This window comes from Triturus cristatus, chromosome 7 (genome assembly GCF_964204655.1).
Source record: "Triturus cristatus chromosome 7, aTriCri1.1, whole genome shotgun sequence".
Lineage (NCBI taxonomy): Eukaryota > Metazoa > Chordata > Amphibia > Caudata > Salamandridae > Triturus > Triturus cristatus.
The window spans coordinates 525,029,805-525,052,681 of record NC_140590.1 but is presented as its reverse complement, the minus strand read 5'-3'; the positions used below and the strand labels follow the sequence as shown (position 1 = coordinate 525,052,681).

Sequence of the window (22,877 nt, the reverse complement as noted above, 5' to 3'; positions counted from 1 at the left end):
CAGATGGGAAAAAACGAGGCATAGGGCAAGGGGAAAGAAGGGAGAAAAGAAAAGGATAATTCCTTCTTACCTCTGTCTTTCCACCTATAGTGGAGGGAGAGAGGTGAAGGTAGCGCGAGAGAGTGGAGGAAATTCACACAGACTGTGAAAAGAACCTGGGGGCATATTATCAAGACAGGCGATAACATTATCGCCGCTTTAGCGGCAGAAAACTGCCGCTAAAACGGCGATAATGGGCTTGATAATATGCTCTATGGAATTCCAATTGAAGCCCATGTTAGACGTCCTTCACATCTAACACGGCTTTATTTAATCGCCTGTCTTTATAATATGCCCCCAAGTAGGCGGAGAAAGATATAGAGAAAAAAATGATAGAGAGAAGAGAAGCTAGAGGAAGGGGAATGTGCGAGAAAGGAAGTGGTTAAAGTGAAAGGAAACTGAAGTGAAAGAGCGAATAGATACTTTATTTTCCCGAAGCGATTCTCTGCGTGAGCTTCAATTTTGTGCTGTCAAAATGAGTTCTCTCCTCACGCGAGCTCTTAAACAGAAGTAATATTCCAGAGCATCGAAGAGAAAAGGGTCTCATTATTATAAAGCCAAACATACAAGCATATAATGGGATATTGCACATCTCCGGCCACGCTCGGCGCATGGCTAATTAAGTAGCACAGTGAGGAGAGCCGGCTAAGACACCAATCTGGGGCCCTCCCAGACCGCTGTGGAGATCTCTGCAGCACGCCTGCCGCCGCAATAATGTATAATGGGCCTCAAATGGAAGATCTGTTTATAGACAGCCCCCTTCAGACATGATTGTCTGCCTCCCGCCCTTACTTCCCCGTTACTCTGTGGCTTGGACCCTCATCAGCATCTTCATCCCTCACAGCATGATTATTCCCTGCCCTTCTTCACCGTTACGCTCTACCATGGACTCTCTCATCAGCATCTTCTTCCTTTCCAACACAATTGTCTCTATCCTGCCCTTTCTTGGCCAGAACTCTGTAGCATGGTGTAGGAGAGTAGGGTCTGCTATCCTATGGTCACCCCAAATTTTTGCTTTTTGCTTCACTGGCTTTTGACATATTGAGGCTGTGGGCCTGCCAATCAGACCCCCAGCCTGCTGTTCTCTCTACTAAATTAAAACTATGCACCCTAGGTGCATAACCAATTGGAAGTGGATCACCCTGTCAGCCCCTGTACCAGTGTACACTAGGTACCCAGGGCATTGGTGTACCCAAGGCCTGCCAGGGGCTGCAGCATGTATTATGCCACCCCAGGCTTGGCCTAACAATCTGACACAACTGGCTGATCACTCAGCTGGGGTAAGTTGGTGTAATCGCCTCTTACTTAGGAGTAGTATACCTATACCTAACCTTAAATGGGACACCTGGTAACCTATAAGTCACTCCTATGGCAGGCCTTAACAATCCTGAAGGCAGAGTGCTTGGTTCCATGTGAGATGGTGCTCTGGCATGAGCTGAGCCTGTCTGCAGTGGTCGGAACAACTTCCTTCTACTGTTTCCAGATATCGTCATACCATATACTCTTAAGTGCATTATGAACCTCGCGGTTAAATGCTATCTTTGGTTTGGCTTTATCAAAACATGTCGAGTAAGGTGTCATACGAATTGGAATACTAACCCCTCGCCAATTCTGGCGACGGGGTTAGCATTCCACCCTTCTAGAGGGACACGACATGTACAGTGCCTGAAACCCGGGTAAAATCAGACATAGCCTCAGCTCCACAAAATGGATGCTGCCACCACAGACACAAGTCTGCCCTCCTGCTGCTGGGAGTCCTTCCAGCTTGGGAGGTGTGGACAAAGGGTTTCCTGCCAGGGGAGGTGCGTGCACCACCCCAGACAGGATTTTGTGTATTGGTCAGGTAGGGCTTGAAAGAAACCAGACATGCCTGTGGCTCACAAGGAGCCTCGGTGCATATGCCAGTTCAAACCGGTCCTGGGGCACACCAGTCCCGGGCCTGGGGCGAGCTGGACAAAGGATTGGGGGTGTAACCACCCCCCTTCCTGGTCCCACCCATAGGGAGGGACCTAGCAGGTAGTCCGGCCCCTAGAATCCGCTTAAAGGTAGGAGCTGTGTCCTAAGACTTCAGACATCCTGGAATCAACTTGAAACTAAGAAGAAGACGGGAACTTCGACATTCTGCTGCACAGAAGACTGAAGAAAATCTCCCCTGTGGTCAGGGAGTGACCACCTTGCTAACGCAAGCACCATCCAGCGAATCACCGTCTGCTTTGCCGCCGCCTCCCGCCGGAGCCCGAGCCCAGAGACTGACAAGACCTGGACCTCCAGACCTCTCACCGCCCGATCCACAGTCCCTGAAAAGAGGAGACCCGTGGAGGCACCGAGACACGTGGAGCCAGCCATCTTGAAACGACTACGACAAGCTGACCAGTGCAACAACCGAGGCTCCCTCCAAGTTGTGCTTTGGGTCCTGAGAAGCCCAACCCTCGAGCAGCATCTGCACCAAAGGTGAGCCCTCCAGCATCTCCACGATCTGCGTGGGGCCCTTCTGCATTTTGCCACTCGACGCGCCTAACCGGTTGCTGGCCCGCTGGCTAGTGGCCATCTTGGCGACGAAATCTACGACAAACACCGCTGGTCTGGTTGCTCCAGACTGGCCCTTGCTCCCCTCCAAAGGAGCAATCCCTCTGACCTTGCTGGTCAGAACCAACAGCTGATTTCCGAATCCTCCTACAATTGCTTTTGCCAAGGCTTGTTTGCTTCGATCAAGTCGCCGACACCGCCGACAGCGAGAGCCTGCGTGGGACAGCTCGTGAGCCGACTCCTGGACGTCGTCGACCTCCAGGGACCACGTGGCTGCGGAGACAAGCTACCCCTCATCACCTGTTTGCACCCGACATCGCCTGGTACCCACCTGGTGCCACGCTGGTCACTGGCTAGTGACTGTGAACACTGTCCCCTCTGCTTACAGGTCTTCAACATCTCCGATCCACTCTTGGATCCACTGCATCTCTTCCCGACCGACCGCCTGCAGCATCTTTGTCCCAGGCTCAACGGAACAGATAGAAGAAACCCGACGCACTTTGAGGCCTATGCACCCGCTTCCTGTGGGTGAGGTAAAGCTGGTACTCCGGTGCCCATGTGTAGTAATACATCTCTAGTGCCTGTGTTCCAAATCTTAAGTTCCTAGGTCATCCGGAAGATTCCTTTTGCAGTAACTTTGTACTTTTTACGCACCCATTGAAACCTATGGGAGCACGCGTGTGACTATTTGCTCTGCACACGCCACCCGTGGACCTCCTGGTCACTAACTGACGTTAGCTCCTTGTAGGCCCAGCGATTCTAGAGGCCCTAGGCCTTTTCCCTTTTCTGTTCGTGGTACTTATACCACTATTTTAGTATATGGTTTGAGTGGCCACCAGGGCCTATCCATATAACGTGCAACTTCTGTGTATTCTGTGATAATCTTGTTTGACGATTTGTGCTCCTGTGCTCATAAAGAGACTAGGGGTTACTTTGAGAAATAAATACATATATATTTTGAATATATATCGGTGTGGTGTCCTTTCATTGGTATAAAAGGGGGTTACTATTGGTAAAACAGCTTGCTTAACACGCATCACGAGTTTAGCCTCAAAGACTGCTTAGCCTACGCTACCACTAGGGCAGCTAGTCCGAAAAGGTTGACTTACAACCACACCATAAGGGTTGCTTGGCATGGTACAAGGTGGTCACTAGAACTAGTGAACAGCATATACCAGGCCAACTTCTCACATTGGTGAGCAGCGGTTGGATTTGAGCTTGCTGTGTTTTACCATTGTAATCTCTTGGGTACCAATTGAAAGATCACATAGGTACCTGTAGGTACATATAAAACAAGATTAGATATACATAAGTTCTACTGAACTTAGTTGTTGTAGAGCAAAGGGAGTAGCACACCCTGACTACAACTACTAGATAGGTTTAGTAGGTAAACACAAGTGTAGGTAGATTGCAACACATCCACCCACACTTAAGAGCAATGGCCGGGGCAGAGGGGTCCACTGTACCCATCTCTGTTGAGAGTGACCCCCAGAGGGCACCATCCAGCTTTGCTACCCTTAATCAGAATGAGCTCAGGCATTTGGCAACTCTTAGAGGCCTTAAACAGCCCAAGAACCCAAACTCTGCTGAGCTCAGAGAGCTCTTACAGAATGATGAGAATCAGAGAGCACTCAAGAAAGCTTCCCAGTTAGCCCCCTTAGGGACAGGAACAGGAGGCCCCCCTTCTGAAGATGCCACTGAAGTACCCCTTCCCAATAGTCACCCCTTAGATGGGATGCCTACCACAGAGGATGAGAGTGAAAAGGATACTGACAGTAGTGAGGATGAAGGGAGAACTAGCCCAGTGCCAAGTGTTAAACTTGGCCCAGCTAAACCAAGGCTATTGGGGACTGACAGTGGGTTCAACCCACTGGATCTCCCCAGTGGACTTAACACAGGGCTTGGAAGGCAAAGGAATCGCTCAGGTGACTCCCATGCTTCCCATGGCTCTAGAGGCTCTCAAGGTCACTCCAGGAGAAGGATGACCACCCCTCAGAGGAGGGAACATGAGGCCAAGATGCAAGAGGCCCAGCTGAGGATCAGGAAGCAGGAGCTAGAAGTAGCCCTGATGGAAGAGAAACTTAGCAAGGCTAGACAGCATAAAGAGAGTGGGTCTATACCCACTGGTGGCAGCATTGTCCCTAAGGACAAAGATAGGGTTTTCGACAATAGAAACCTGTCTAAGGTTGTGCCCCCCTACAAACGTGGGGATGACATCCACAAGTGGATAACTGCTCTTGAGAGAGCCTGCAAAGTGCAGCAGGTTCCTGAAGATCAGTGGGCAGCAATCCTCTGGCTCTCCTTTGAAGGAAGAGGCAGAGACAGACTCCTCACTGTTAGAGAAGAGGATGTCAGAAACTACAGAGTCCTGAAGAGTGTTCTAGTTGATGGGTTAGGCTTAACCACTGAGCAGTACAGGTTAATGTTCAGAGACACCCAAAAGACACAGACTCAGGACTGGTCTGAATACATTGAATGTGCCACTAAGGCTTTGGAGGGTTGGTTGCTGGGAAGTAAGGTATCTGATTTTACAGGATTGTATAATTTGATGATGAGAGAACAGATTTTAAATAACTGTCAAAACCAGCAACTGCATCAACACTTGGTTGACTCTGATCTGACCTCTCCCCAAGAATTGGGAAAGAAGGCAGACAAATGGGTCAGAACCAGGGTTAAGCAAAAGAACCAGAACCAGGGCCAAGGGGGTGATCAGAAGAAAACAGACCAAAAGGGTGGAGATCAGAAACCTAAAGACCAGAAGTCTTCAACAGGGCCCCAAACTACTGCTAAGGAGGGTGGGTCCCAACAGTCCAAGAAGAAGAAAGAAGGTCAGAAGAAACCCTGGTGCAATCATTGTAAAAATACAACTCACTGGACTAGTGATTGCAAAAAGGGTGGAGCCCCCAACACTGTTGCCCCTAAGGCACTTGCTCCCAGTACTACTGTTAGCAGTGTTGGTCCCCAGACCAAGGGTGTAGTGGGAATCACTATGGGAACTGAAGGAGATTCTGACTTAGACAGAACCCTTACACAGGCAGTCTTGATCTGTGATGGGGACATTGATTTGTCCCTGACTGTGAGCCCCAGTAACCTGGGCAAGTACAGACAGACTCCTTTAATAAATGAAAAAGTGGCTCAAGCCTACAGGGACACATGTGCCAGTGTCACTATGGTGACACCAGGCTTTGTGGACCCTGGACAGTACATACCAGGTGAGAACTACCTGGTGACCAATGCCAGCAATGCCACTACTTCACATAGTGTGGCAGTTGTTAACTTCTCATGGGGAGGGGTAACTGGCCTCAAAAGGGTTGTGGTTAGTGCAGACCTCCCAGTAGAATGTTTGTTGGGCAATGACCTAGAGAGTTCTCTATGGTCAGAAGTGGAGTACAGGACTCATGCAGAGATGTTAGGTATATCATCACATGTCCTTGCTGTGACCAGGTCACAGGCCAAAAAGTGCCTCACTGAACCACAGGTCTTGGATCCTGGAACAATGGACCAAGCACCTACCAAGAAGAAGAACAGGAGGGTCAAGGCTGTGCCTTCCCCCCTGCCTCAGAGTGATGATCAGCCTTCCCAGGAAGCTGATCTAGAGGACCCTGAAGGAACTGTCCCTGAAGAGCTTGAACCTGATCAGGTTGAGTTTCTGGGGACAGGGGGACCTTCAAGGGCTGACTTGAGGCAGGCTCAGTTATCCTGTCCCTCTCTTGAACCCCTCAGACAGCTGGCTGCTGCTGAGGCTGCTGGGAATGCTCAAGGTACCCATAAAGTGTATTGGGATGAAGGGCTCCTTTATTCAGAGGCTAGAGACCCCAAGCCTGGTGCAACCAGGAGGTTGGTTATACCTCTGCAATTTAGGGGCTTCCTTCTTACCTTGGCCCATGACATTCCTTTAGCAGGACACCTAGGCCAGAATAAGACCTGGGACAGACTTGTCCCTCACTTTCACTGGCCTCATATGAATGAAGATACAAAGGAGTTTTGTCGCTCCTGTGTTACCTGCCAAGCCAGTGGCAAATCAGGTGGCACAACAAAGGCCCCCCTAATACCACTACCTGTGGTGGGGGTCCCCTTTGAAAGAGTGGGAATAGACATAGTGGGTCCCATGGATCCTCCCACTGCATCTGGGCACAGATTTATACTGGTGGTAGTGGATCATGCCACCAGGTATCCAGAGGCAATTCCCCTTAGGACCACTACAGCTCCTGTTGTGGCCAGGGCCCTGCTGGGAGTATTCTCCAGAGTGGGGTTTCCTAAGGAGGTAGTATCTGACAGAGGTACCAACTTTATGTCAGGATACTTGACAGCTATGTGGAAGGAATGTGGTGTCAACTACAAGTTCACCACCCCTTATCACCCACAATGCAATGGGCTTGTTGAGAGATTCAACAAGACCCTAAAGGGTATGATCAAAGGATTACCTGAAAAGCTCAGGCGAAGATGGGATATCCTTCTACCCTGCCTTCTGTTTGCTTACAGAGAGGTCCCACAAAAAGGAGTTGGCTACAGCCCCTTTGAATTGTTGTTTGGGCACCCTGTGAGAGGCCCACTGTGTTTGGTGAAGGAAGGATGGGAGTTACCTCTCAAAAAGCCTAAGCTAGACATAGTGGACTATGTACTTGGTCTCCGCTCCAGGATGGCTGAGTATATGGAGAAGGCATCTAAAAACCTTGAGGCAAGCCAGGCCTTACAGAAAGCTTGGCATGACCAAAAGGCTGTCTTGGTTGAGTATCAGCCAGGACAGAAGGTATGGGTGTTGGAGCCGGTGGCCCCAGCAGCACTCCAAGACAAATGGTCTGGACCCCATACAATCCTGGAAAAGAAGGGAGAGGTCACCTACTTGGTCGACCTAGGAACTCCCAGGAGTCCCCACAGGGTACTCCATGTTAACAGGCTTAAAGCATATGTTGACAGGGCAGACATGGGCTTGCTCATGGCTACAGATGAGGGACCGGAGGAAGAGAGTGACCCTCTCCCAGACCTGTTGTCTCAGAACCCTGAAGATGGCTCAGTTGAAGGAGTGACCCTTGGAGGCAACCTCACTGCCCATCAGCAGACTGAATGTAGACAGGTTCTACAATCATTTTCACATATGTTTTCCTTGATACCTAGTCAAACTGACTGGTGTACCCATGTTGTGGACACTGGTGACAGTCTGCCTGTAAAGAACAAACTTTACAGACAACCTGACCACGTCAGGGACTGTATAAAGGCTGAGGTACATAAAATGCTGGAATTAGGTGTCATTGAACCCTCAGAGAGCCCCTGGGCTAGCCCAGTGGTTCTGGTCCCCAAACCTCACACCAAAGATGGCAAGAGAGAGATGAGGTTCTGTGTGGACTACAGAGGACTCAATGCTGTCACCAGGACAGATGCACACCCTATTCCAAGGGCAGATGAGCTCATAGACAAACTAGCTTCTGCAAAGTTTTTGAGCACATTTGACTTGACAGCTGGCTATTGGCAAATCAGGTTAGCTGAGGAGTCTAAGGCCAAAACAGCATTCTCAACCCCAGGTGGGCATTATCAGTTTGTGGTGATGCCCTTTGGTCTGAAGAATGCACCTGCCACCTTCCAAAGGCTGGTGAACCAAGTCCTTACTGGGTTGGATGACTTTTGCGCAGCATATCTTGATGACATTGCTGTCTTTAGTTCCACCTGGGAGGATCACCTGATCCACCTGAAGAAGGCTCTTGAGGCTCTGCAAAGGGCAGGCCTCACTATCAAGGCTACTAAGTGCCAGATAGGGCAGAGTAAGGTTGTGTATTTGGGCCACCTTGTAGGTGGGGGCCAAGTTCAACCACTGGAGAGTAAGATACAGTCCATCAAGGATTGGTCCCCTCCAACCACCCAGACTCAAGTTCGAGCTTTCTTGGGCTTGACTGGGTATTACAGGAAGTTTGTTAAGAACTATGGGTCCATTGTGACTCCTCTTAATGATCTGACATCCAAGAAGATGCCCAAAAAGGTTCAGTGGACAGTAAGCTGTCAAAAGGCATTTGATGACCTGAAGGAGGCCATGTGCTCTGCACCTATCCTGAAAAGTCCTGACTACTCCAAAGAGTTTATTGTCCAAACAGATGCTTCTGAGTTGGGTGTGGGAGCTGTGCTGTCACAACTTAATGTAGATGGTCAAGACCAACCCATTGCTTTTATTAGCAGAAGGTTGACCCCCAGAGAGAAGAATTGGTCAGCTATTGAGAGGGAGGCCTTTGCTGTGGTGTGGGCCCTGAAGAAGCTGAGGCCATACTTGTTTGGCACTCACTTCAAGATTCAGACCGACCATAAGCCCCTCTTGTGGCTAAATCAGATGAAGGGTGAAAACCCCAAACTGCTTAGGTGGTCCATTTCCCTACAGGGGATGGACTTTACAGTGGAGCACCGGCCAGGTACTGACCATGGGAATGCAGATGGTCTCTCCAGGTACTTCCACTTAGGACATGAAGACGAGACTGGTCAAGGCTAGTTTAATGTCCCAGCGTTTGGGGGGGGGTTGTGTAGGAGAGTAGGGTCTGCTATCCTATGGTCACCCCAAATTTTTGCTTTTTGCTTCACTGGCTTTTGACATATTGAGGCTGTGGGCCTGCCAATCAGACCCCCAGCCTGCTGTTCTCTCTACTAAATTAAAACTATGCACCCTAGGTGCATAACCAATTGGAAGTGGATCACCCTGTCAGCCCCTGTACCAGTGTACACTAGGTACCCAGGGCATTGGTGTACCCAAGGCCTGCCAGGGGCTGCAGCATGTATTATGCCACCCCAGGCTTGGCCTAACAATCTGACACAACTGGCTGATCACTCAGCTGGGGTAAGTTGGTGTAATCGCCTCTTACTTAGGAGTAGTATACCTATACCTAACCTTAAATGGGACACCTGGTAACCTATAAGTCACTCCTATGGCAGGCCTTAACAATCCTGAAGGCAGAGTGCTTGGTTCCATGTGAGATGGTGCTCTGGCATGAGCTGAGCCTGTCTGCAGTGGTCGGAACAACTTCCTTCTACTGTTTCCAGATATCGTCATACCATATACTCTTAAGTGCATTATGAACCTCGCGGTTAAATGCTATCTTTGGTTTGGCTTTATCAAAACATGTCGAGTAAGGTGTCATACGAATTGGAATACTAACCCCTCGCCAATTCTGGCGACGGGGTTAGCATTCCACCCTTCTAGAGGGACACGACATGTACAGTGCCTGAAACCCGGGTAAAATCAGACATAGCCTCAGCTCCACAAAATGGATGCTGCCACCACAGACACAAGTCTGCCCTCCTGCTGCTGGGAGTCCTTCCAGCTTGGGAGGTGTGGACAAAGGGTTTCCTGCCAGGGGAGGTGCGTGCACCACCCCAGACAGGATTTTGTGTATTGGTCAGGTAGGGCTTGAAAGAAACCAGACATGCCTGTGGCTCACAAGGAGCCTCGGTGCATATGCCAGTTCAAACCGGTCCTGGGGCACACCAGTCCCGGGCCTGGGGCGAGCTGGACAAAGGATTGGGGGTGTAACCACCCCCCTTCCTGGTCCCACCCATAGGGAGGGACCTAGCAGGTAGTCCGGCCCCTAGAATCCGCTTAAAGGTAGGAGCTGTGTCCTAAGACTTCAGACATCCTGGAATCAACTTGAAACTAAGAAGAAGACGGGAACTTCGACATTCTGCTGCACAGAAGACTGAAGAAAATCTCCCCTGTGGTCAGGGAGTGACCACCTTGCTAACGCAAGCACCATCCAGCGAATCACCGTCTGCTTTGCCGCCGCCTCCCGCCGGAGCCCGAGCCCAGAGACTGACAAGACCTGGACCTCCAGACCTCTCACCGCCCGATCCACAGTCCCTGAAAAGAGGAGACCCGTGGAGGCACCGAGACACGTGGAGCCAGCCATCTTGAAACGACTACGACAAGCTGACCAGTGCAACAACCGAGGCTCCCTCCAAGTTGTGCTTTGGGTCCTGAGAAGCCCAACCCTCGAGCAGCATCTGCACCAAAGGTGAGCCCTCCAGCATCTCCACGATCTGCGTGGGGCCCTTCTGCATTTTGCCACTCGACGCGCCTAACCGGTTGCTGGCCCGCTGGCTAGTGGCCATCTTGGCGACGAAATCTACGACAAACACCGCTGGTCTGGTTGCTCCAGACTGGCCCTTGCTCCCCTCCAAAGGAGCAATCCCTCTGACCTTGCTGGTCAGAACCAACAGCTGATTTCCGAATCCTCCTACAATTGCTTTTGCCAAGGCTTGTTTGCTTCGATCAAGTCGCCGACACCGCCGACAGCGAGAGCCTGCGTGGGACAGCTCGTGAGCCGACTCCTGGACGTCGTCGACCTCCAGGGACCACGTGGCTGCGGAGACAAGCTACCCCTCATCACCTGTTTGCACCCGACATCGCCTGGTACCCACCTGGTGCCACGCTGGTCACTGGCTAGTGACTGTGAACACTGTCCCCTCTGCTTACAGGTCTTCAACATCTCCGATCCACTCTTGGATCCACTGCATCTCTTCCCGACCGACCGCCTGCAGCATCTTTGTCCCAGGCTCAACGGAACAGATAGAAGAAACCCGACGCACTTTGAGGCCTATGCACCCGCTTCCTGTGGGTGAGGTAAAGCTGGTACTCCGGTGCCCATGTGTAGTAATACATCTCTAGTGCCTGTGTTCCAAATCTTAAGTTCCTAGGTCATCCGGAAGATTCCTTTTGCAGTAACTTTGTACTTTTTACGCACCCATTGAAACCTATGGGAGCACGCGTGTGACTATTTGCTCTGCACACGCCACCCGTGGACCTCCTGGTCACTAACTGACGTTAGCTCCTTGTAGGCCCAGCGATTCTAGAGGCCCTAGGCCTTTTCCCTTTTCTGTTCGTGGTACTTATACCACTATTTTAGTATATGGTTTGAGTGGCCACCAGGGCCTATCCATATAACGTGCAACTTCTGTGTATTCTGTGATAATCTTGTTTGACGATTTGTGCTCCTGTGCTCATAAAGAGACTAGGGGTTACTTTGAGAAATAAATACATATATATTTTGAATATATATCGGTGTGGTGTCCTTTCATTGGTATAAAAGGGGGTTACTATTGGTAAAACAGCTTGCTTAACACGCATCACGAGTTTAGCCTCAAAGACTGCTTAGCCTACGCTACCACTAGGGCAGCTAGTCCGAAAAGGTTGACTTACAACCACACCATAAGGGTTGCTTGGCATGGTACAAGGTGGTCACTAGAACTAGTGAACAGCATATACCAGGCCAACTTCTCACACATGGACTATTATCAGCATCTTCAACTCTTACAATATGATTGCCTGTTCGTCCTTCCCCGCTATCCTGAGCGCTGACTTTCATCAGTATCTTCATCTCTTCCCACATGATTGTCTTCGCCTTCCCTTCCTTTACAGTTGCCCTGTGGCATGAGCGCTCATCCCTTACGACATGATTGTCTGTGTCCTTTACTTCCTTCGCAGTTAGTCTGTAGCGTGGACTCTCATCCCTTCCCACAAGATTGTCTGTGTCCTGCCCTTCCTTCACATTAACCATATATATATGGCAAGGGTGGTGTATGAAATTGGGTTATTAGTTGAGGAGGCGAGTCACTAAATGAACCTGTGCTTAACACTCGGGTAGCTTGGCACAAAAGCAGTCAGGCTTAACTTGGGGACTATGTTTAAAGTATTTATGCCACACTGAAACTGTAATAAAGTGAAAACCAACCACAAGTAAAATCACCAACACATTTAGAAAAATACAGTCTATTTAAAAAATAAAATGACGAAAATCCAATCAATAGAACTGAAGGAATTTTTAACGTTTTATGTCAAAAATAGCACAAAGAAGCACACAATGCCACTCACGAATATTGGGTCATGCTGGACTGGGTCAAAGTCACAAGTTCCAGCTGACCGCGAAGGAAAGACGATCAAAAACAGGGAAAGGTTAGCTTTGGTGAAGAGTTTATCTTCTTAAAGTCCAAGTCCCCAGGAGGGGCCTCTATTTGAGCTTCGTGTTGTAGGGGGTGCCTTGAGAAAGTGGTTGTCAGCACAAAGAGCAGTCCCTGCTTGAGCTTTGCTTTGGCGGTTGATGGGTGTGATCTGTGGTTGTTGCAAAGAGCAGGCCGCAGTCAGAACCTCACATTGGTAGGAGACACGGTGACCGGTGGTGATACAGGGAGCCTAATCGTGGTCAAGAAGAGCCCCAAACTTCTGGATTTTCTCGTGGGATGCAAATTTTTAGGTTTGAAGTAGGAGTAGAACACTCTGATGCCAGCCGAGGGCCCAGGACCTGTGGGGCACCTCTTGAGGATCAGGACTCACTACATTAGAGGCCAGCAGCATGACTTAGGTAGGTCCAGGTGGTGCTGGACAGCTCGGCAGTTGCAGGGAAGTTTGTTGTGTCCCCGTAGCTCAAGCAAGAAGTCAGCCAAATGACCCTTGGAGTCACTTCTGGGAGTTCTGGGTTTAAGGCAGGCAGGTTCCAGTCTTCCTTCTTCAGACAGCAGGACATTCCTTCTTTTGAATCTTCCTCAGGTCCACGAGTGTTCTAATGAGAAGTCCTGTGGGAGCCATTGTTATACCCAGTGCCAGCCTGTAAGAGGAGGATGCATCATTTGTCTAGCTTCCCCCTTTCCTGGGTTTGACTCCAATCTGTTTAGGAAGTCAAAGAGAGGAAGACCTAGGTGCGAACTACATTTGTCAGTGACAGGGATGACAGCTCTTAGAAGTCAGGAAGGGCCTCAGGCTAAACGTTAAAGCCCAAGAAGGGCTTAGAACATCCCCAAGGACTGCTCAGAAGAGGATCACCCTGCCCCACACCCAAAGCCCTTTTGTCTCCGTATATGGAAGGAATACACTAAACAACGCAGGAGAGTCAGTCACATGCATGTAACCCTGGACAATGATGGCAGAAAGGCACATTTGCTTTAGGTAGAAAAATTCCAACATTCTAAAAGTGGCATTTCCAGAATAGTGACTTAAACTCCAACTATACGATTAAAGAGGATTTTAAATTACAGTTCAAATACATAGACGATTTTCTCTTTCTGTTCCCAAACTGAAGTTATCACTTACTAAGTGTAATTATGCAACCCTCTGTTAGTCCATGGAAGAGCTAGCTTTTCTACAGTGAAAAACAACTTCAGGAATTTGTCACCGTCAGGACATGTGAAGCAAAAGTAAACATGTCCAAATTTTACCGTTACCATGCACCGCGCCCATTGAGCCATTAGGTCCTTCCTTAGTGTTTACCTATAAGTATTAAAAATGACGGTTGGGGCCTAGCAAAAGGGTTATTTTGCCAGGTCAAAATGGCAGTTTAAAACTGCACTACAGGCTGCAGTGGCTACTTAAGCGGGTGGCATAATAAGTGCAGCAGCCCACATTTAGCATTTCATTTGCAGGCCCTGAGTACATGTAGTACCATTTACTAGGGACTTCTAAGTAAATGAAATGTACCACTTAAATGGATATGAACTTTACCGTGTTTAAGGGAGAGAGCACAGGCACTTGACCACTCCCAATTTACACTCCCAGTGCCAGGAACCATGGCCACTCCACCATCCACTGGTACAGCACAACCAAGCTGATGGCCCTGGAACCCAGAAGTCGTCACAACAAAGGCTGCATCTCCTTTCCACAATCAGTGGAAGGACCTTTCGCCTGCCACCACGCTGTTTTACCTGCAGCACAGAAACACCTGCCGCTCCCGCACAGCTTACGTCCTACCCCGAAGAACAGCTCCAGTGCATGTTGCTCAGCAAACGATCCATCTGCAAACAAGCCACAGAAGTTTAGGACACCATACCCACCCTCATCCCATACGTGATATTCATCACTGAGACCTGGCTCACCCTGTCATCAACCCCCCGACATAGCCACCGGAGCGCCACACAGCTACATGACGATACACAGAGACTACACCAACAAGCACAGGGGAGGCATTGCCATCATCCACAAGCACTACCTCCAATGCACCACCACCAAAGATGACATCTTATAAACACCTTGAATTCCAAATCCAAACATCTGGAAAAACAACCATTAGAGAAACCCTCCCCTACAGACCCCAGGGCCCCCACCCCGGCTTCTGCAGCGCCATCTCCGACTTCATCTCCCGTGGCTATCGACTGCAAACAGTACATCTTCCTCTGCGACCTCAATTTCCACCTTGAAGACCCGACCAACACCAATTCTGCCAATCTTCTGGAGAGCATGAACAACATAGGCCTCACGCAGCTAGTCACAAGCTCCACACATAACATTGGACTCTATCTTCAAAGCCATCAACCTAATCAAGTTCTCCCCTGTAACTGACCACAGCATTGTCCACTTCACCATTGCAGGCTCACCAGGACCCACCACCTCACCCCCATCCCTTCACATCCGAGATGGAGCAGACTCACTGAGACCCAATGGACCACCGCCCTCAATTTCACCAAGCCAGACCCCACCAGCAACCTCAAGCTAGTCATCCAAAACTTCACCAATGGATTTTCAACTAGACCGACACAGAGAGGAAGGCCAGCACCAACAGGTCCAGCAAGCACTCCAGCTGGTTCACGCCCGTACTCTGACCCCTCAAGCGTGAATGAAAGCACTTGGAGAGTTGATGGCGTTCCAGCGGAAACTCAACAGACCTCACCACCTTCAAGGATGCTCTAACCAAACTCATTGAGTCAAGCGTCAACCACACTAAGGAACTCTTCAGCATCATCAGGGAGTTCTCCTGCCCATCTGCCACCAAGAACACTATCCACCCTTCCCAGGCCCTCTGCAACACGCTGACAGACTACTTACACAACAAGATATCAGACATATACAGAAATCTTGACCCTCAACCAACCAACCACAATCACCTCCTGACACCAACCGACGCTACCCACTGCCACCTGCTTACTGAATAGAAACAGCTCGCAACACAGGACACCACAGCCATCATGAACTCAATTCACTCCGGAACTCCGACAGACCTCTGCCCCCACCACATCTTCAACTTGGGACAGAAGGAGATTGGCAGTGACCTCACAAACATCCTCAATGCATCCATCCCCACAACTACCATTCCCTCCGCATGGAAGCACGCAAAGGTAAAACTGCTCCTGAAGAAACCCTCCGCCAATGCCAGCAAACTCAAGAATTACCACCCTATCTCCCTGCTCCCCTTTCCAGCTAAGGTCCTGGAGAAAGCTAATAATCACCAGCTCATCAAACACTTGGAAGAAAACAACCTGCTGTCCACCTCCCAATCCAGCTTCTGCTCCAACCACAACACTGAGACCACCCTGATCGCTGCAACTGACGCCACCAGATCCCTCCACGATTGAGGTGAGACGGCAGCCCTGATTCTCCTCGACCTCTCAGCTACCTTCGACACCGTATCCCACGACACCCTCATCACCAAACTCCACCACATCGGCATCCAAGGGAACGCCCTCAAGTGGATCACCTCCTTCCTTACAGGACGCTCATAGAGAATCTGCCTACCACCCTTCACCTCCATACCCAAGGTGTGACCCAAGGCTCCTTCGTCAGCCCCACCCTCTTCAACACCTCCATGATGCTACTGCCCGACATCATCTGCACCAATAAACTCAACATCATTTCATAAACTGACAGCACCCAACTCATCCTGTCCCTCACAGAAGACCCCGCCACCACCAGATTCACCTTCAGGAACGCCATGACCAGCGTCGCTGACTGGATGAGGCCCAACTGCCTGAAGGTGAACACAGACAAGACAGAAGTGCTCATCTTTGGGAAGAATTACTCACCCCTGGGATGACACATAGTGGTCCACCGCGCTCCGACTGACGGCTACCCCCACTGACCAGGCCTGCAACCTCTGCATTATTCTGGACAGCCAGCTCACCGTGAAGTGACAGGTCAACACAGTATCCTCCTCCTGCTTCCACACCCTCTGCATGCTCAGAAAGTTCTTCAGATGGCTCCCTGTCAACAGCAGAAAAACAGTAACACAAGCCCTTTTCTCCAGCCAATGGAAATGTACTCTATGCCAGAACCACCACCCTACTCTTCAGATGACTCCAGACTATGCAGAACACCGCATCCAGACTCATCCTCAACCTTCCTAAATGGCCCAGCATCACCCCCCACCTCAGAAGTCTGCACTGGCTGCTCATCCAGAAGAGATGCCAGTTCAAGCTGCTAATCCATGCCTAGAAAGCCCTGCACAACATTGGACCCATCTATATCCAACCACCGCCTGACCTTCCACCAACCCGCAATACAACTCTGCTCCACCTTCCTTGCTTTGGCACATATCCCCCGCATCTGTCGGAGCTGCAGCGGTGGTCATTCCTTCTCCTACCTTGCTGCCAATTCAGGAACGATCTCTCCCTCCACCTTTGGACCGTTCCTTCATTTGCCAACTTAAGAAAGGAGCTCAAGATCTGGCTAAGGCAATCCGGACTGCAGTGCGTAGGTACTCCCAAGGGCGATAAACTGTGTTAACAAATACTGTTTGATTGATTTATTGATTGACCACTGGTTAGCAGGAGTAAGATGCACAGAGTCCTAATGCCAACAAAAACAAATTCAGCAAAAATAGGGCAGTGAAGGTGTTGGACTTGGCTCTCTCTGCAGGGTAATTCTCAAACATTTTGCATTAACGCTTGTGTTTCCAGAACCCTTTTTTGTTGGCCTTAGGACTCTGCACACTTTACCACTGCTAACCAGTACTAAAGGGCTTGGGCTCTCTCCTTTAAACATAGTGAAATTGGATTACACCCAAGTGGAAAATGTAATTTACTTGTAGGTCCCTAGTAATGTGATACTACATGTACCCAGGGCCCTTACGTTAAATGCTTCTATTGGGCTTGCAGCACTTTTTATACCACCCACTTAAGTAGCCTTTTAAACATGTCTCACACGTGCCATTTCAGCCTGTGTGCAGTTTAAACTGCCATTTTGGCCTGGCACAATAAAGCTTTTGCCAGGCCTAAACCTTCCTTTTTTATACATATAAGTCACCCCTACGGTAGACCCTACACAGCCCAGAGGGCATAGTGCAGTGTATTTAAAATGTTGTGCATGTACTTTTAAGTTTTACATGTCCTGGTCATGAAAAACTCTTAAACAAATTTTTCACCTCTGCAAGGCCTACCTCTCCCGTAGGATATCATTGGATTACCTTATTACGTTTAATAAGTGCTAACGTTTAATTGGGAACAGGTAAGAAAGTCGAGGTTGATCTCTAAAGAATTATAATTGAAAACCCTCTTTAGTGGTAAAGTTGGATTTTAAGTCAATTCTGAAAATGCCACTTCAGGGAAATTACCCCAAAACATTTAGCTTTTTCCTCCTAGTCTTTGTCGACTCTCACTGCATAACCTTAGGAAACTGGGCACCTTGCCACTGTACATCAGAGAGAAGGTGCGCACGCCCACCTCACCCGCATTGGGCTGAGGGTGCGTACACGATGGAGTTTTGGTGCTGTACCTCTGTGCACTCTGTAAACAGGTACACCACATACGCAGGGTGAATACAGCATGGGCTAATTAGTGAGATGTAGCACTGAATGTGCCACCCACCGCATAATCGATGGTGCAGAGTGAGTGTGTTCTATTTTTGTGCACGTTCATAATTTTGATATTGTGCACCGCATATTTAAAGATTAAATAAAAATGCAGTGCTTAGAAATCAAAAGCTCCAACTAGGGCTAGCTGGTTGCGCCCAACATGGACAAATCCAAAAGTTCAGTCCAACCGCAATGAATTGCTGGCCGGATATAGAAACCACTCAGACCCCCTTACTGCACTCTATGCCAATGCACTCTACTCCACTTCGCACTTCTGCATCCTATGCCACTGCACTATACATCAATGCACTATGCACCACTGTACACCACTGCACTCTACACCACTCTACGTTGTACTACTGCATTCTATGCTAATGCACTCTAAGCCACTGCACTTTATGCCACTCTATTCTACATCACTCCACTTTATGCCACTACACCCCAAGTCGCTATACTCTACTCTGCACCATGCTACGCCACTCTACTCTGCACCACTCTAGTGTCTATACCACTGCTCTGTATGCCACTTTACACCACTGCACTGTATGCCACTGCACTCTACTGTGTGACAATCTAATCTATGCCACTGCATTCTACAATGCTGCATTGATGCTGCTGAATTCTATGCCACTGCACTCTATGCCACTATACTCTGCAACACTCTATGCCAATGGACTCTACACCAGTCCACACTACTCTACTCCACTCCACAGTACGCCACAGTACTGTATGCCACTCTGTGATGCCACTCTATGCAGCTCCAATACACAACACTCTATACAACTCCACTCTACAGCACTCTACTATGCCACTCTCCTCTACACCACTAATGTTTAGCCATGCCGAACAGCAGCCACACTGGTGTACAACATTGTTAAAACACATTGGCAAAGCCAACAGCTCTTGTATAGGTGAGATCTAATGGCTTTGCCAATATTTGTTCTATTTTCTGCAAAACTCTAAAGGTGAAACCAAGTGTGAATTCTTTACTTTGTCCTTTTGGGATAGCCATCCTCACACCCTTTTTCCTGGCACTGACAATGATACAACTTCAAAGGTCTTTAGAGCAGGGCATATGTTTTGGAGGATTAAATCAAGCCCTTCCTGATGAATTTCTGTCAACTCAAACTTTCTTCACAAGATCCCTGAGGCTTGCTATTAGGAGTAAATTGTGCGCAACCTTAAGAAGGGTCTAAGTTAATCTCGGTTTTGCCTTTTGTGGGATTTTTGCAATATCCACTACAAGACTGTGAAGGGGTCATCGGGCAATGTTGCGCACTCATCTACTTCGTCATGTGAAGTAGATGGATTGCTAGAATTGGTGCTTGAAAATTAGAGTTTCCTTTCATAGGAAACGTTGTATCTCTGAACCTCCTTATGAGTAGCCTAGTAATTGGTGTGATATTTATTGCAGTTGATAGAATCTTACTCCACTAAGTGGGAATTTATCAGCTGTGGTAAATTCCACACAATTACCCATTCTCGGGTACTAACGTGTCGTCGCTGGTGCTTAGCACACCAAAATTGGCTTGTTCCGGTAAATACCGGCACTTTTCTGCCAAAAATTATTGACAGGTTTGACTTGCTTATATTTATCGCAAAACTCATGATTGCGATATATGGGGTCACAGAAGTTACTGCACAAATTAAAATTAACTGTATGCTCGTAATGAGGGCCTATGATGGGTGTAATTATGCTCGAGGTTACACTTACCTTTATGATACCAACGAGAATGCCCGTACCCGTTTTAACTCAATAAACAATTCTAACAATTTTCTTTTGCTAAAAATGAATTTCTCTTACAAAGTAGTTAACCATTTGGTTGGAGTTTCCTCAATTATGTATGTCACTTGATAGCAAGACAACACCAGTAGATCACTCATGATAGAAGTGGTATCAGACATAAAAGTAATTTTAGAACCAGAGCCCACAAGCAAGGCTTGGGTAATGCTTTCAGCTATTAGATTAGTGTTATAATTAGGGCTCCCGGTATTATGGTATTTATTTTTTTGACATTTCCGTTTGTATCTATATATTTATTTTTTACTAATGTTATCTGTATTTATCCATATTTATTTGGGGTTTTGTGAATAAATGAAGTTGAAACTAGTATTTTTCCACATTTATGTTACCGATAAATGTGCATTCATGCTTGAACGCTAGATAGGTTCTAGTGATAGGAACACCCACAGATGAGAAATCAATGCACTTCTTAAAAAAAAAAAACATTTTAGTACCAAGGTTGTGCATATCTACTACTGCTGTTTAAGTCTCTTTACTGAAATTCCATTTTTAGGTCGAGCATTCGAGACCTCTTGTATATACTTTAGTATATACTTATATGTGTATGTACATTTTGGGCTCTGGAGATCAGCCCTAGGACTTGTATGCTTCCGCTTAGGGACTTTTTTTTCTGTTCAACTGCCTCAATTTAACTGTCTTAATAGAAAACAACCAGTAGAGGTCAGTAAAATACCAGAATTGCTTTCTGCTTAGGGACTTTCTTTTTTTTTTTTATCTGGCAACAGCCTCTATTTAAATTTCTTGATAAAAAACGATCAGCAGAGGTCAGTAAAATACCAGAATCATCGTAAACTTTATTTCGGCCACCAAGGCCATAAAAGTAACACAAATTTTTACAAGACACACAATTATTTAAAATACATCTAAATCAAATTGCAGTTATTCAGTAAATTGTACAAGGCTTCAAAAATTTACAAGGATATTTAGGTAGGTAAAGCTTTATTCGATAAAAAATATCATAAAAGCACAACATACAGTAATAAAAAGGATCAAGTTAGACAGTAAAAAATCAATTGATCATAAATACATCTAAAAAGATTATAAGAATAGTTAAGAACAACATGTGTAAAATACAAAGAGCTTGGTGGCCTGGAGTTCGTTAAAGTAAAATAAGAACAAATCGCAAAAGTAGATCAGTGCATATGAAGGGCAATTTTTTTCTTCCGCAGTAGCCAAGCACAGCCCAGATACTTAGCAATACCGCAGACGATAGTAAGGGACGAGGCATCGGTTTGCAGGATGCGTAACAAAGTACGATAGTCACGGCATCCGAGCATTCTACAAATCGGACTCAGCCACTTAGCTCTTGCTCTTCTATAATGGAAGCAGGCAAATAAAAAGTGGGGAGTAGACTCTTTGGGTGCTGTACAGCTCGGACAACCGACAGATGAGGGGAGCGATCCCTTCCAACGAGCAGTAACACAGTTGAGAGGGAGGGACCACAATCTGAAACGCACATACAAAGATCTATCCAATGGAGACTGGATAAAGTCAAGATATGCTTCCAATTTGCAGAAGGGCTTATGTTCGAAAAAAGCCTCGCTCAACTTCCCCGACTTTGGGTTGTTCAACTCTCTTGAGTTTACCCAGCTCCAGTAGGCCTTCTTAAGATCCTGTTTCGAAGGGGGTATCTGGGATTCCCAACAATCTTCATAGCCAATGGATCTCAGTGTTTGTTTTATATAGGTAATCCATTTTAGCCTCCTCCCAGAGTCCGCTGATATAAGATCATTTAAGCCTGCAGCATATTTAGCAAGTTCTGGGGTCCGTCGCAGTCTTGCCCAGAATAATAAAGGTCGTAGACGTGCAATGTCCTGAATGGAATGTCTACCTAGGTCATACAACAAGGGTTTTAGTGGAGATGATGTTGGGAAAGAAATGAGATTCCTCATAAATTTATTCTCCGAGACAACCAGGTCATGAATATTTTCGTAGCCCCAAATTTCAGCCCCGTACATAGAACTAGACAATGCCTGTGCCTCGTATACCACAAGGGCCGGTGCCACAGGTCGACTGGTAGAGAGGTGTTGTTCTCTCATAATGGCACGTCAAGTCAAGTCAAGTCAGAGAATTTATATAGCGCACTACATACCCAGAGGGTCTCAAGGCGCTAAGGAGGGGGGGGAGGATTACTTGTCAAATATCCACGTTTTAAGTTGCTTTCTGAAAGCTAGGTGGTTCTGGGTAAGGCGAAGGTGAGTGGGGAGTGAGTTCCATGTTTTAGCAGCCAGGTAAGAGAAGAATCTGCCTCCCATGGTGGTCTTGTTGATGCGAGGTACGGTGGCGAGGGCTTGGCTGGAGGAACGTAGTTGGCGGGAGGGGGTGTAGAAGGACAGTCTTGAGTTGAGGCATTCTGGTCCGATGTCGTAGAGTGATTTGTGTGCGTGGGTTAGCAGTCGGAAAGTGATTCTCTTATTGACGGGTAGCCAGTGGAGGTCTTTCAGGTGACCAGAGATGTGTTTGTTGCGTGGGATGTCTAATATGATTCTGGCTGAGGCGTTTTGGATTCGTTGGAGTTTCTTTTGGAGTTTAGCGGTAGTGCCTGCGTAGAGGGTGTTTCCGTAGTCCAGTCGGCTCGTGACTAGAGCATGGGTGACTGTTTTCCTGGTTTCGGTGGGGATCCATCGAAATGTTTTTTTGAGCATGCGAAGAATGTTGAAGCAAGATGAGGATACGGCGCTGACTTGTCTGTTCATTGAAAGTGAAGAATCCAGGATAACGCCTAGGTTCCGTGCGTGGTCTGTCGGGATGGGTGCTTTTCCAAGGGCTTCCGGCCACCAAGAGTCGTCCCATGCAGAGGGGGATGTACCTAGGATGAGGACTTCTGTTTTATCTGAGTTCAGTTTCAGACGGCTGTATTTCATCCATTCAGCAACTTCTTTCATTCCTTCGTGTAGGTTAGTTTTGGCGGTGCTGGGGTCCTTGGTGAGAGAAAGGATCAGTTGAGTGTCGTCCGCGTAAGAGATGATGTTGAGGTTGTGTTGGCGGGCGAT

General features: G+C 48.0%; 1 protein-coding gene and 1 long non-coding RNA gene across 4 annotated transcripts in view; one reads left to right on the top strand and one right to left on the bottom strand.

The window, feature by feature from the left end:
- The window catches only part of MGAT5B (alpha-1,6-mannosylglycoprotein 6-beta-N-acetylglucosaminyltransferase B), an 819,262-nt gene that overhangs the window by 628,369 nt on the left and 168,016 nt on the right, over positions 1-22,877 (top strand). The gene's annotated exons all lie outside the window — the stretch shown is intronic.
- The window catches only part of LOC146810013 (uncharacterized), a 175,680-nt gene that overhangs the window by 51,028 nt on the left and 101,775 nt on the right, over positions 1-22,877 (bottom strand). The window lies entirely within an intron of this gene.